The sequence below is a fragment of the Diceros bicornis genome, chromosome 16 (genome assembly GCF_020826845.1).
Source record: "Diceros bicornis minor isolate mBicDic1 chromosome 16, mDicBic1.mat.cur, whole genome shotgun sequence".
NCBI lineage: Eukaryota > Metazoa > Chordata > Mammalia > Perissodactyla > Rhinocerotidae > Diceros > Diceros bicornis.
The window spans coordinates 40735211-40748919 of record NC_080755.1 but is presented as its reverse complement, the minus strand read 5'-3'; positions in this window follow the sequence as shown (position 1 = coordinate 40748919).

Sequence of the window (13709 nt, the reverse complement as noted above, 5' to 3'; positions counted from 1 at the left end):
GAACAGGAGTGATAGGTAGTGATCAGACATTACAGAAAATCCCGAAGAAGATTTGGGAGTTTGTGAAAGAGGGAAGAGAATCCAAATCATACAACATTTTTGATGGTAATGGCTTTAAAATTCAAATATCACCAAAGAGTATATATAGGAAAATAAATCTACCTTCTATCCCTCACTCGCTACAGCTCTTCAACCCCATCTCGGAAAGAACCAGTAGCCAGTTTTTAGTGTATCTTTCCAAAGATAGCACATGCATCTACAAACAAATATATGCACGTGGTCATCTTTGCCTTTCCAAAGATGGTAACAAACCATGCACTATGCAGCATGCTTTGCAGTTAAATCTTTGAGCTAGTTCTCTATATATCCATATACAGAGATGCCTAATTCTTTTTAATGGCTGCATAGTACGCCATGATATATCTAGCCAGCCCCCCATTGATGAACACACTGCTTCCAGTCTTTGCCTATAGAATCAGTGCTGCAAGAATGATCTTTGTACGTAAGTTGGGTACATGTGATAATGAAACTGTAAGATAAATATCTATAGGGGAAATTTCTGGATCATGAGAATTTTTTATTTTTGCCCATCTTATAGATGAAAATTAAAATCTATTTAGAGTTAATCTTTGTGTCTTCAATGCTGAGTGATGTTGAGTATTTTTCACATATTTAAAAGCTGTTTGTATTTCTTTTTCTATGATTTTCCTATTCATGTTTTTTTGCTAATTTTTCTAGCAAGCTATATAGGTCTTTTTCTGACTTAAATAAGCTCTCTCTATAAAGGAAATCAGCCCTCCATCAGATGTTTTGCAAATATTTTTCCCAGTTTGTATCTGGATTTTGTTATGGAATTCTTGATGTGCACAAATTTTTGTCATTATTTAGTCAAATTTATCAATCTTTTATGGCTTCTGGATATTCTGTCTTACTTAGAAAAGCATTTCCCTTTGAGATTATAAAATAATTCTCCAATGTTTCCTTTTCATGTTTTTTTTTTTTAACTTTTAAATCTTTGCTGTACCTCTCACTTATTTTGATGTAAGGAGTGAGGAAGGGATCCAGGTTTTGTTTTGTTTTGTTTGCTACATAATTGGCCAGTTGTCCCAATCCCATTTATTGGGATTGGGAAAAATTCATCTTAAAATAAAAGTTGAAATCCCATCTTTATTATATGCTTTAATATATTAATAAAGATATATATTATATCCTTATTATATGTATATGAATTTATGTGAGTCTATTTATGGACTGTCTATGACTTTCTATTGATCTGCCTCTCTGTTCGTGATCCAGTACCAAATGTTGTATTTTTATGGCTTTATAACATGTTTTCATATCTGGTAAGGCAAGTCCCCCTACTCCCGTTCCTCATCTGTTTCAAAAATCTCTTGGCTATTCTTAAATGCTTATTTTTCTATATGAACTTCAGAGTCAGCTGATCTAATTTCAATAGAAATTCTGGTTGATATTTTTAATAGGATCATATTGCATTAGTTGAACTATTTAGGGGGAATTGGCTTATTTACAATATTGTGGCTCCCTATCGAAGAGCAGGGTATATCTTTCCATTTAAGTCTTTTAAAAAAGTGCTTCAGTCATATTTTAAAACTTTCCTTGTATGGATCTTGCACATTTCTTAAAGCTTATTCCTAGGTGTTGTATCCATTTTTGTTGCCAAGTAAATGGGCTCCTCTAACATATTTTTGAACTTCTCTGTTGTTTGTGTAGGAAAGTATCCAATCTTATCCTCTGCAAATAATGATGTTTTTTTGCCAAGTCTTTTCTGACTTTTTAAACTTGTATTTATTCAACGTTTTTGTTCTTGAGACTTCAGAGGGGGACCAGACTTGCTGGGTGCAAGGCAATCACTGAGCCATCGGCGGGTCAGCCAGGCTTCTTTGGGCTAGGGGCTGGGTGGTGGAGGTGCGGATTCTTGTGCCTTGAGAATATTTTCAGTGTCATTTATGATAGTCTGGAGACCAAAGCCCTCAGCTCAAATGGATGATGAGTGGTGGTGACGGGAACAGAGCAGGGTGGGGGTGGTTACTTTGAAGGGTGCTGACGGGTGAGGCGCCCTCCCCAGAGGTATGGAAGTGTCCAGTTCTTGGTGCTGGGCTCCTGTGGCTGGGGGCAAACACGGCAGAGGAAAGAAAGTCTCCTGTCCCCTGAGATGTGCACTGGGGAAACCACCCCCCTACAGAGGAGGCTGGACTCCAGGGCCGTGCTCAAAAGGGGGCACTTGCTGTGCACCATCGTGCAGTCTCTTCATCACAACAGCCTGGCCCTGGGGTCCTGCCTAGACAGCTGTGTAGCCCACATACCCACCTATCACTTACTGGCTCCCACATCCCTGATCGCAGGACCCAGCTCACACCTGATTCCTTCTTGGTTCCTATTTCTCTCTAATGTTTTGCTGTGGGCTAGTCTTACCTGCTCAGTGAAGCCAGAGCCCCTCAAAAGCAGGTTTGGGGTTCTGTGTAGAGCCCCACACAGCCTAAGCCCAGGTGAAGCACGTGGTGAGTGATCAATAACATTTGTGAACTGGCTGATACTCCATGAGTAAACCACTCGTGACAGATGAGTTTCCACTCGCATCCTCATTGCCCTTTCTTGGGAAAGGGCTGTTGGAACCAAATAGCCGTCAGCTTCTGCAGCGGGCAAGGAGGAAAATTATAGCAGAGGAGGGACTGGGCTCGAGTATATAAATAGAAAAGGAAATGCTTGGACTTTCCTGGTGCAATAAAAGTTCCATATAATACTACTCTATGTAACTGTGCAATTAAGCCTGAAATTGCAAGCTTCCAGTTTGTTCTTTCCAGCCAAATGCCAGGAGGTTCTCGTGGTGGATGGTGTCTGCTTAGAAGAAAAGTGTAAGTTCAGAGGCAAATCTGAGGTTTCACTTCCTTTGGAAAACACAGGAGGGGCTGGGATCCTTGAGGCCATCCGGCTGGGCGGCTGATCTGGGCCTTGTCTCCAAATTGGAGTGGACAACGGCAGGGAGGCAGAAGTGTTTTCTGAGAGCTGAGGCATAACTAGGGCATCTTACACCCAGGAGGAGGCCTTGCAGGGGGATTCTGCCCTCTTTCCTCCCACAGCTCCCACTCCACTGAAGCCCCTCCCCACGAATCCCACCTGAGGTGAGGTCCGGGGCTGGGAGAAGGGCAGGGGTGTGGCTGTGAGCGATGAGGAACGACTTTATGGTCAGAGGTACAATCTGGATGGAGCCCGACTGCTTGGGTTCAAGTCCCAGCTCTACCTCAGTTTCCTCATCTGAAAAGTGGGGAAACGATGATGATAGTAGCTACTCCATGGGGTTTTTTCAGTGGATTAAATGGGAGAATCCACGTAAAGTATTTAGGACAGCTTCTGGCACCAAATGAGCACTCCATCCATCTCAGTTACCCGTTTGATTCCATCACTATCAGTTGGAGGAATCTCAGAATTAACCCTCTGTCTCCCATATATTGTACCTCTGTCAAGCTGTGTGCCCATCTGTCCCCCCCCACTCCCCACCCCACAGGGCTGTGGAGTTGTTTGTAATGAATTTGTGCACATCCTGGAGAGGCAGCTTCCAAACCCTGCCTTGGTCACTCCCGGGTCCACATCTTGGCCACTGTCTGAGTCAGAAAGATAATCCGGAGTTGGCGTCCTCGCCCTCCTCAGGGGCAGGGAGAGGGAATGTATCAAGCACTTTTTACCAAGCTGTTGTGTCTCCATCACTCTGCCCAGTGGGGTCAAATGCTAATCCCACCTCGACTTTGTAGAACACTCATCCTCTGAAAGCCCAATGTGTGTTCACACTTATTTCCCGGTGTAACCCGGCAGCATCCCTGAGACACCTGGGGGAAGAGAGGAGGGGACAGAGTCAGGAAATCCACAGTCGGGCACTGCCGCCTCAAGACAGCAGAAGTTGACCTGTTCGTGTCATCAGAATCCAAGGATCCACCTGGAACCGAAAGCTTGAAATGGATTCACTGGAGGACGCCATGGAACCACCGAGTGTGTGGGCAGCCTTCACAGCCTTCACAGCCTCCTAGTCTGACATAGAAGAAACTGCAGCTCAGAGAGGAAACTCGGCCAGCCCAAGGTCGCCTGTCACTCAATTGCAGTGCAGAGATTAATTGTACATGCAGGCAGGTACTGCCTGCCCTCTCTGCGGACTGCACATCCAGGCGTTTCTCAGTGGTTGCTCCTCATGCCTTTTCCCAAAAGAGAGCTCAGCCTTTCTCGGCTCCAGCTATGGCCCCCTCCCCGGCATCCGCTTTCCATCCTCCCGCTGTAAAGTCCCCGTGCTCGGCGGCAGTGGTACAGCACTGGGAGCCCTTAGCGTGCGGGTCAAGGTGGTGTTCGAACAGAGTGTGCTCAGAGGCTGGCCGGCTGTGCAGCCGCCTTGGTGCCTTCTAGAATAGACACTAAAATATCCCCAGGAAGGGTCAAAATATGGTGCCACTTAACCCAGGTGTCCACACACAGCCCCTTAATAACTAGCGAAATCTAAGCCATCCCCACTCCTCTACAGGAGATGGAGCCTGGGGCAGAAATGCTAAAACGAATAGCACTCCAGTGGGCTCCTGTGGGTCCCCCACCTCTCCACCCCCACTGAGTCTGTGACCTGCTGATGCAGTATGCGGGAGGGCAGCAGACCGGCCGAGACACCTCCCGAAAAGGCAGCCAGGGGCAGCTGGGATTCTGAAGCTCCGTAACACGGGGCCTAGTGCTGTTTATGGGAGACAAGTGATTTATTTTATTATCTAAATTTTCAGTGGTTTAATAAGGTTTAATAAGCCTCCCAAGGAGTTTTCTGGCTCAGGAAATCACCTGTAATAAACACAAGTAGTAAATTCTTTATTTTGAATATAAAGAGGTGTGCAATTTTTCTTAAAAGAAAACAAGTCTCCCCCACCCCCCACCGCCTCGATCCCTAATAAATAAAGGATGAATAAATAATTAAAGAACAGCTTGAAGGGGCACCACTTTATTTGTCTGGCCCAGACTCCCACAGGGCAACCTGGCCGTGCTCCAGCCGTCAGTAGGGGGATCCTCCCTGCGGGCGTGCTCTGCCGGCCCTGGGCCCCTCCAGCCTCCCTCCAGCGCACTGGAGAGGGCCTTCCTTGCATTCCCATGCAGCCCCTTAAAGAGCCCACTCCTACCTTTCCTGCGAGGTTACTGCACAGTGCAGTAGAAAAATCGATGGCCTCAGGGGACGTGCGAGCTCTCCAGCAGTCATTTAACCACCTGGCTTTGTGACTTTAACCTCCTTTCAGTTTTGTTTCCTTACCTGTAAAATGGGTATGATACTGGCCCCACCTGCCATCAAGGAGCTGAAGTGCTTTGAAAAGTAAAAAGCTCCAAGCCACCCTTTGGGCGAGGGGATGGGAGCAGAGGCCCTGGCATGCTGGCAGGCAGCTGCTGTGTGAAGAAGGGGTTCCTCTGGGGGGTGATTAAAGAGCTCTGACCTGACTCATACCCCCCACACCCCTCCATTGCCAAAGCCCAGTGCAGAGCTGCCTCTCACTCTTCCTTGCCCATCTCTCAGGCCACCCTCTCAGTGCCCCTCAAGTGTATGTTGCATCCCTGTAAGAATTTAGGAGGAGAGAAGCCCCTCCTCCAAACCCCGCGGGTGATCCTAGACTTTCTTTTGATGAAACCAAACCAGTGCGGGGTGTGGGGGGCGGAGGTGATGATGCTGAGGGTGGGAGTTGACCAAGGATACAGCACAAGACAGTGGACAGAGCCTGGGCCCCAAGTCGGGAGGTCTGGGTTCTCTGTCACTTACTTAGTGCTGGGACCTTGGGCAAGTCAGTTCACCAGCACGAGTTTAGGTTTCTCATCAGCAAAGCGGGCCAGACAATTTCTTCTGTACCAAGGATCTTAGGAAAACTCATGGAGAAAAGTCTCTGTGGACCAGCTTTTCTGAATCTGAAGCTCAACAAGCACGTGGCATTTTTAACTCGGGGCTTCAGCAGAGAACAATGCAGCAGGGACTTGCATGCTTGGTCACAGGAGAAGAAACTCAGGTCTCCAGATACAGGGCCACAGACAAAATCTGTCTGTGGCTGGGGTGAGAACCCATGAGTGCCTGCCTACTGGGCCTGGCCTCTCTCCCGGCCGTCTCATGTCTTGTCTTGTGGGTGGGGGGACTAGGCATTAGGGGGGAAGAGGATAGGGGAGCACAATCGTGTGAGGCAGGGAGGGCCTGCATTCCAGCTGTAGGGAACATCTGGCATGGCCATCACCTTTGGCAGAGGAAGGAAGCTCAGAGCTTATTTCACAGAAACCACCAGCTCCAAGCCCTGGGCCTGAGGCTGAGCTGGGGACTGTGGGCTCAGGCGTGTCCTGGCAGGGTGGCGGAGCAGGTGGGGCTGGCGTCACCCAGCTGTGAGTGCTCTGCTTGAGGTGCCCTGGCAGGCGGGAAGTTGAGTGGCCCTGCCCAGCCTCCCAGCCCACATGTCTGGCCCCCGTCTCTGGGGCAGCTGAAGCCCCAGGGCATTCCGAGGCCAAAGGGTGTGGCTGCCCTGCTTAAGGGAACTGCCAAGGGCAGGGTGGGGCGCGCCCAGCAGAGATCTGCTGGCCAGCTGCTTGGGCCAGGCCTCCCTGCCCTCTCTCCTGCCCCGGCCCACCAGCCCCTTACAGGTTTCAGTGCCTACAAAGACCACAGGGACTAAGAACCTCCTCCAACGATGCAGGTAGCTGCTGCCCAGCCTCATTCCCAAATCTGGAAAAGAATCCACATCCCTTCTCTGCCTTTGTGCAGCCCCACCCCTGCCCTCATGGCAGCTACTAATTCTGCCAGGTGGCTTTGAAGTTCCAGGCCCAGGCAGGAGAGGAGCTGGAGGCTGGAGACGGGGTGGGGCCACTCCCCAGGACAGTGGGAGTCTGCCCACTGGGGCCGGCCCGCCCTTGGGATTTGGCAGATGGAAGCACCATCCTGAGCCCCAGATTTGCTGAGCTGAGCAGAATTCAGGGAGGTGCTGGACTTGTAGATCAAAGCAATAGAATTGTGCTGAAAGTCACAACACCAGGGCAGCTGTGGAGGACAGGAAAGAGATAGGACTGGAGCAGCAATCAAGGCCCTGCCCTGCTGTTTTCTAGCTGTGTGACTTGGGGCAGGTCACTTAGCTTCTCTGATCCCCATAAATGGGGATCATAATAGGGATGAAATGAATGAATATAAGTGTCTATGAATGACAAGGCTCTGTTCAAATGTTAGATGTCCTCAAGGCAGAGGGTTGGGGCCATCCCACTGCCTCTTGTGATTTCAAGCCTATGCCCACTTTGTATTTAAACTGATGTCATTCATTCAGCATCTACTATGCTCCTATTTGATGGTGTCCTGAGAATGATACGGACTTATAAGAAACAGACCCTGCTCCAGAGCAGGTGAGATCCATGCCATTACTTCCCCTTTTCCTGGATAAGCAAATGGAGGGCAGCAGGAGTATACAATTTCCCCACCCCTGCACTTCACGTTCCTAATAAAACCAATCCTAGAACATGGGTCCCTCCTAGCCAGGCAATGCTGCACCTAGCTGGGGGCACTGTGGTCTATCAGAGGGGGCACAGACTTGAGTATCACAGTACCCTAGTTCTAGTTCTAGCTCTGACACTAACTTGCCGTGTGACCTTGGGCACAGCCTCCTTTCTGTGCCTCATTTTCCTCATCTGTAAAATGGGCATTCAGTTTATCTCAGCCTTGCCTGCCTGGTTGGGTTAGGAGCACAGGAGGTACGAAAGAAACTTGGAAGATTTTGATGTCCTACACATGCCAGGGGTGGCCCTGAAGCTTGTAAGGGCTGTTCTCAGAGTATCTCTGGGAGAGATGCTTAAATGGTGTGGATCTCTGCAAAACTATGCGGCAGGCAAATTAGTTCCCGTTATGATCCCCCTCCCTCAGCCCAGACACCAGGTAGGGTTCCATGTCCTTCCGGGACTTCATAATTGCTGAGATTGGTTGATCACCTGCTATGTACCGGGAGGCACTTTAGGTGCCTTACCTCATTTGATCCACACAGCAACGCAGTGAGATAGACACTATTATCATCCCCATTGTACAGATGAAGACACTGAGCTCAAGGAGGGTAGTGCCAATCCCAGAGGCTGCCAAAGGATAGCCAGGATGTGGACCCAGGCAGTCTGAGGGCAGGGCCCTCACGCCCCACCACTCGGCCTAGGCCTCCTGTTGTCAGATGGCTGTCCATCAACTTCTGGCATACGCTGGCTGAAAACAGCTTCTGGTGTGATCCCACTCGGAATCCATGTTAAACACATTTTCAGAGGGGATTCTGGAAATCCAAAGCCTTCCAGATCTAAATGATGTGGGGCAGGTTCTTCCTGCTCCTCTGCCCAATGAAATCCTCTCTATCCTTCACAGCTCAGATGAGATGCCTCCTCCTGAAAGCCTACTCTGATTCCCCAGCCCACAGGGTCTGTGCCTTTCTGTCCATACTTCTTATTTGCACTCAGAACTGAGCCCCCCTGACATGTGTGGGTCTCAGCTCCCTGGTGTACCTCCCTAAGCCCTGGCTCTGATCAGATCTCTCAAGTAAGACACAAGCTTTGTTGCGGGGGGGTTTCAAATCCTCCTCCCTCTAAGTTGGACTTTGTAGGGGGCAGTGTGGTAAAGGGGAGTGAATATGAGCCTTCCCCTAGTGCAGCTGAGTTCAAATCCTGGCTCAGACATTGTGGCATTGGGCGAGTCCCTCACCCTCTCCATACCCATTTCTTTATCTCCAAATTGGAGATGATGATAAAAATATGCACCTTTCAGAGTTGTGTGTGTTAAAGAAGGATTAGAGGTGCCATGACCGACACGTTACAGGCACTTGATAAATGGTACCTAGTCCTGATTTTTATTATAAACGCTGGTTTGCTTGGTTGATTGATTCGGTTACTAGAACAGGACGCAAAGAAAAACAAAAATTCAAGTCACCCTCAAGAAATTGGCCCTGGAGGACTTCTAGAGCCAGGTTTCTGCAATGCGTTTCTGTAGGTCAAAGGCCTTCTGGCCCCTTCCCATCGCCCCACCCCCGCCTCCTCTCTGTTCCTCTCAGAGCAGCACCCCTCCCACTTTTTAGGGAGTTAACTGAGGGCATGACCCCTTCTCTTGGTAGGGAGAGAGGGGAAGGCAGGTAGAGAACCTGAGGAGTAACTTCTCATGTTACAGTTGAATAGATCTAGGCCAGAGATGAGAAGTGCTGCCTTTGTCAGGCAGGGCCACTTGGACACACCTGGGCTCTAGAACCTTCCACTGAGGGCAGAGGCCCAGGAGAGGCTGTGGCAAGCCTCACATCCTCTGGAATGGTGACCACACTGAGAGGGTTTCACTGGCCCTGCATTGTTCCTCTTTAACCTCCTTCCTTCATTTCCGAGCAACTCTTTCCCTCCTTCCTCCTCCCCTTTATTTCTGATCTCTCTATTTTTTTCTATCCCCTCCCTAGCAGAGGTTCATATTTTATATTTCTGAGCTGTTGAGTTTTTGTTTTGTTTTTCTTGTGTGTGTGTGTGTGATTCTCTTTCCTGAGCTTGTTATTCTTGGAGACAGAGCGCCCTGGCTCTGGCGATGGGAGGGAGGGGATAGAGGGCCTGGGCGGGAAGGGGGCGGGCATGGCATCCCCTTTGGGACACTGCTGTCTGCGGGCCCTCCAGGGCATGGGAATCTTAGGGTCACCAGGGAAGCTCCCAGAGTGCAGGGAGGGGCACGTCTTCCCAAAGAGACAATGAAAAGCCAGTGGCAGCCCTTGCCTCCTGCCTGGAAAAACAGCCCCCAGCTGTGCAGTTACACCCGCTGGCTCCTCCAGGAATGGCCCAAAAGCTCCAAACTGAGGGATGGTGAGAAGTGGAGAAGTCGCTGCTGAGCAGACCAGCCTTTGAGTCCAGGGTCACGTGAGCCTGTTGCCCCCTTCTCATCTCCAGATCCAATTTGCTCATCTAGCTTCTTGCAGTTATGACACAGGATATCAGATTTCATACAACTATCCAGTAACAAGATGAGGAAACAGAAGTCTAGAGAGGCGGAGGATACTCCCCAAGTCACACAGCTATGGGTTCCTGATTCCCAGGCCCAAGCAGACATGGCTCCAAAGGCACAGGAGATGGGACATTTAGCGTGGGGACAGCTGCCCTCCATTCCTCAGTGGGCTCAGATGAGACACTGACCACCCACACACAGTCCAACGGATTGCATCTCCTCTGCTGAAGAAGGCGAAGCTTAAAGAATGTCGGAATTTTCTCTGAAAAAATATTTTTTAACAGTTTTGTCTTTAAAGGAATAAGCCCTCAGCAAGCCAGAAAACTTGGCTCTCCATGAAGAACTAATTTTCTGGGGTTTTAATGATTTTGGCTTTTTATTTAAGAGTCGAAGTTTCATTTCATTCACAAAAAGTCTTTTCAGATGAGAAGGTCACTGTGAGGGTGAGGACCCTGTTACCCATGTCATAACTTCATGGGAATTAGAAAGATGTCATTTCCTCAAAATATCTACTTCCATCTACCAAAACAGTGACGGAATATACTGATTTTCTTAGACTGAAGCATCTGCCGTTTGCCAGAAAATTGTCACTATAAATATCACAAATGTATAATGTCTGTGAAGTGAATGGGGCCCCATATTCATCCTCCATCGCTGCATAACAGATTATTTCAAAATTTAGCAACTTGAAACAAGAATAAACATTTACTATCTCACAGTTTCTATGGGTCGGGAGTTCAGAAGCAGCTCCAGTAGGTGGTTCTGGTTCAGCATCTTCATCAAGGCTGCCGTCAGGATGTGAGCAGGGCTGCCATCATCTGAAGGCTTGACTGGGGCTGAATGAGCCACTGTCACGGTGGCTCACTTACACAGCCAGCGAGTTGGTGCTGGCTGCTGGCAGGAGGCCATCGTTCCTTGCCACGTGAACCTTGCCATAGAGCTGCTTGAGTGTCCCCAGACATGGCAGCCGGCTTCCCTCAGAATGTCTTTTATGATCTAGCCTCAGAAGTCACACACCGTCATTTCCACAAATCATTGATACACAGGTCAGCCCTGTTCACGTGGGAGGGGACCACAGGAGAGCACGAATTCTTGCCACCAAGAGGCAAGAATCACGGAGCAGCCATTTTTAAGTCTGCTACCCCTTAGATGTGGTGCCATTGTATAGTGAACAACCTGCACAACTGTCATTTCAGTGCTGCTGAGCCCCTGCCCCAGACCATCACCAACTATGTGCCAAGACTGTATTAAGCATTGTAATGACAGTCTGCCTTCAAGCAGTTTACATCTAGCAGAGATGCCAAGAGCATATAAAATTAGTTACAGTGCAAGGCAGAATAAAATAAATGAAAAGAGGCTTTAAGTGTTTAGGAGAACCAGAGGCTGGAGAGGCCTAGCATCTGAACTGAGATGAAGAAAGGGTCATCTGAGTGGGGCCTTGAAGCATGGGTGGAATTCTCCTGGAGACGGAGGGTGCTGGAGATGCAAGATGTGGGATGTTCTCCAGCCAAGAGTTCAGCATGAGCAAGGGCAGGGAGGCTGAAGAGCAAGATTTGTGTTTGGGGATTGGACAGTAGGGGACAGGGGTATAGTTGGGGCACACCTAAGGGAAGTGTTGTGGCCAGTTACCCCATCCAGGTGACTGCCCATTCAGCTGTGCTCAGCCTCTGCTCTATCTCCTCTTCTCCCCTCCTCCTCTTTCCCACTGCAGAGCTTTGCCAAGACCACCACCAAGGCGGCCACTTCCACAGGGCTGGGGAGGCTGCCTGGGGAGCAAGCACGCATGTTCCCAGGGGTCTGAAAGGAGCCCCTCCCCTAGCTCTGAGAAAGGCAGCAGCCTGGGGCTCAGTGGAGAGGTCTTCTTGATACTCCAGCTCCCGAGGCTGGCCAAGCCTGCCTGAGGACTTCACCTGCCCTGCCGCCCCTGCCTGCTTGGCCCTCCTGGGAAGGCAGGGCCACCCTCCCCCGCTGACCCACATCCTTCCCACCCTTCTCCACAAAGGCACCCTGAGCACCTCTGAGTGCCCAAAGTCTGGGCCGCTCAGGCGACAGCGGAGGCTACTGGCCACTCTTGGTTACCTTTGAGGGTCAGAGGCAGCAGCTGGATTGGTTGTGGTTAAGAGCGTGGTTGGGGAGCCGGACTTCAAGCTCAGATCTTTATGCCCAAACTTACTGTCTGTGTGATTTATCCTTTTGTGCCTCATTTACCTCACCTGTAAAATGGGGATAATAATAGGAGCTAAATCCCAGTTACTGTGAAGACTGAGCAGGCCTGACGGCAGATGGTGATCCTGATTCCTCATTCAGGAAACCCATTGTGTAGGGCTGGAACTTGGCCTGCAGAGAGAAGGTACTGGCTGAGGTTGGCCCTGCCCTATCCTTCCAGTCTGCCCCATAGGGCCTGAGTGTCTGAAGCAGGGAGCTAGGGGCCAAGAAGATGGTGACCAGTGTCCTCGGATCCCCTTACTCACTGCACAGAAGGTCACACTGCATCTGGCTCTGAGCGTTCAAAACCAAAAGTAGCTCAGACTTGAGGTCTCCCCTCTGACAGGGGACTTAGAGGGGCTGCCTGCTGGCCCCCAGCCCAGCTGTCTGCAAAGCAGCTCTCCTGGGACCCACAACAGGCATGGCAGCCCTGAAGGAGTTGCCTGGCCTTGAGCTTCTCAACTTTCCTAGTTTCCAAGGCCTCTGCATCCCTCTGGTTCCCACCATTACAGGAGTGAGCGGCTGTGGGGTGCAAGGGAAAGAGGGAGCCTCCAGAAGGTTCTCTCCTTCTCTGGACGGTAGGAGGCAGCCTCAGAGCTCTCTCTGTGGCACCGATGGTTGAGGTCTACAGCCTGGGGACACCCTCTCTATTCAGAGAGAAGGAGGGGAGTCCTACACAGGACCTCAGGGGAATCTAGGTAGCTGTGGTCCATCTGAGCCCCCCAGAGAGACGCAGAAGTGGAATGTGTTTTCAGTAGAAAAGAACCAAATTAAATGGAACCATTCAGAGCAGAACTTGGCCTCCCAGACCCAGGGCACCTTGGTGGGACTACCTGCTTTGCACTTGCTGTTCCTACAGCCTGGAACACTGTTCCCTATGTTGTCCCATGACTGGATCCTTTTCACCATCCAGGCCTCAGCTCAAATGTCATTTCCTCAAGGAGGCCCTCCCTGACAGCCGTGGGTAAAGTAGTCTCCCCCCTGACCCACTGCCTCATACACTGCCATAGAGAGACAGATGATAGAGATGGGGGATGATTCTTTGATTGATTTAAGTTGTTTCGTATCATTTCTTTAATTAAAATTTTTATTTTGACATAACCATCAATTTACATGTCATTTTAAGAAGTAATACAGACATCCCATGTACCTTTTATCCAGTTTTCCCCAATGGTAACATGTTTCAAAACCATAGTACAACATCACCAAGATATTGACGTTGATACAGAACATGTCCATCACCATAAGGATATCCCTCATGTTATCCTTTTATATTTATTTATTTATTTATTTATTTATTTATTTATTTATTTATTTATTTATTTTTTGGTGAGGACGATCAGCCCTGAGCTAACATCTGTTGCCAATCCTCCTCTTTTTGCTGAGGAAGATTGGCCCTGGGCTAACATCTGTGCCCATCTTCCTCTACTTGATATGTGGGATGCAGCCACAGCATAGCTGGGTGAGCGGTGCACAGGTCTGCACCCAGGATCCGAACCTGTGAACCCCAGGCCGCCGGAGCGGAGCGTATGAA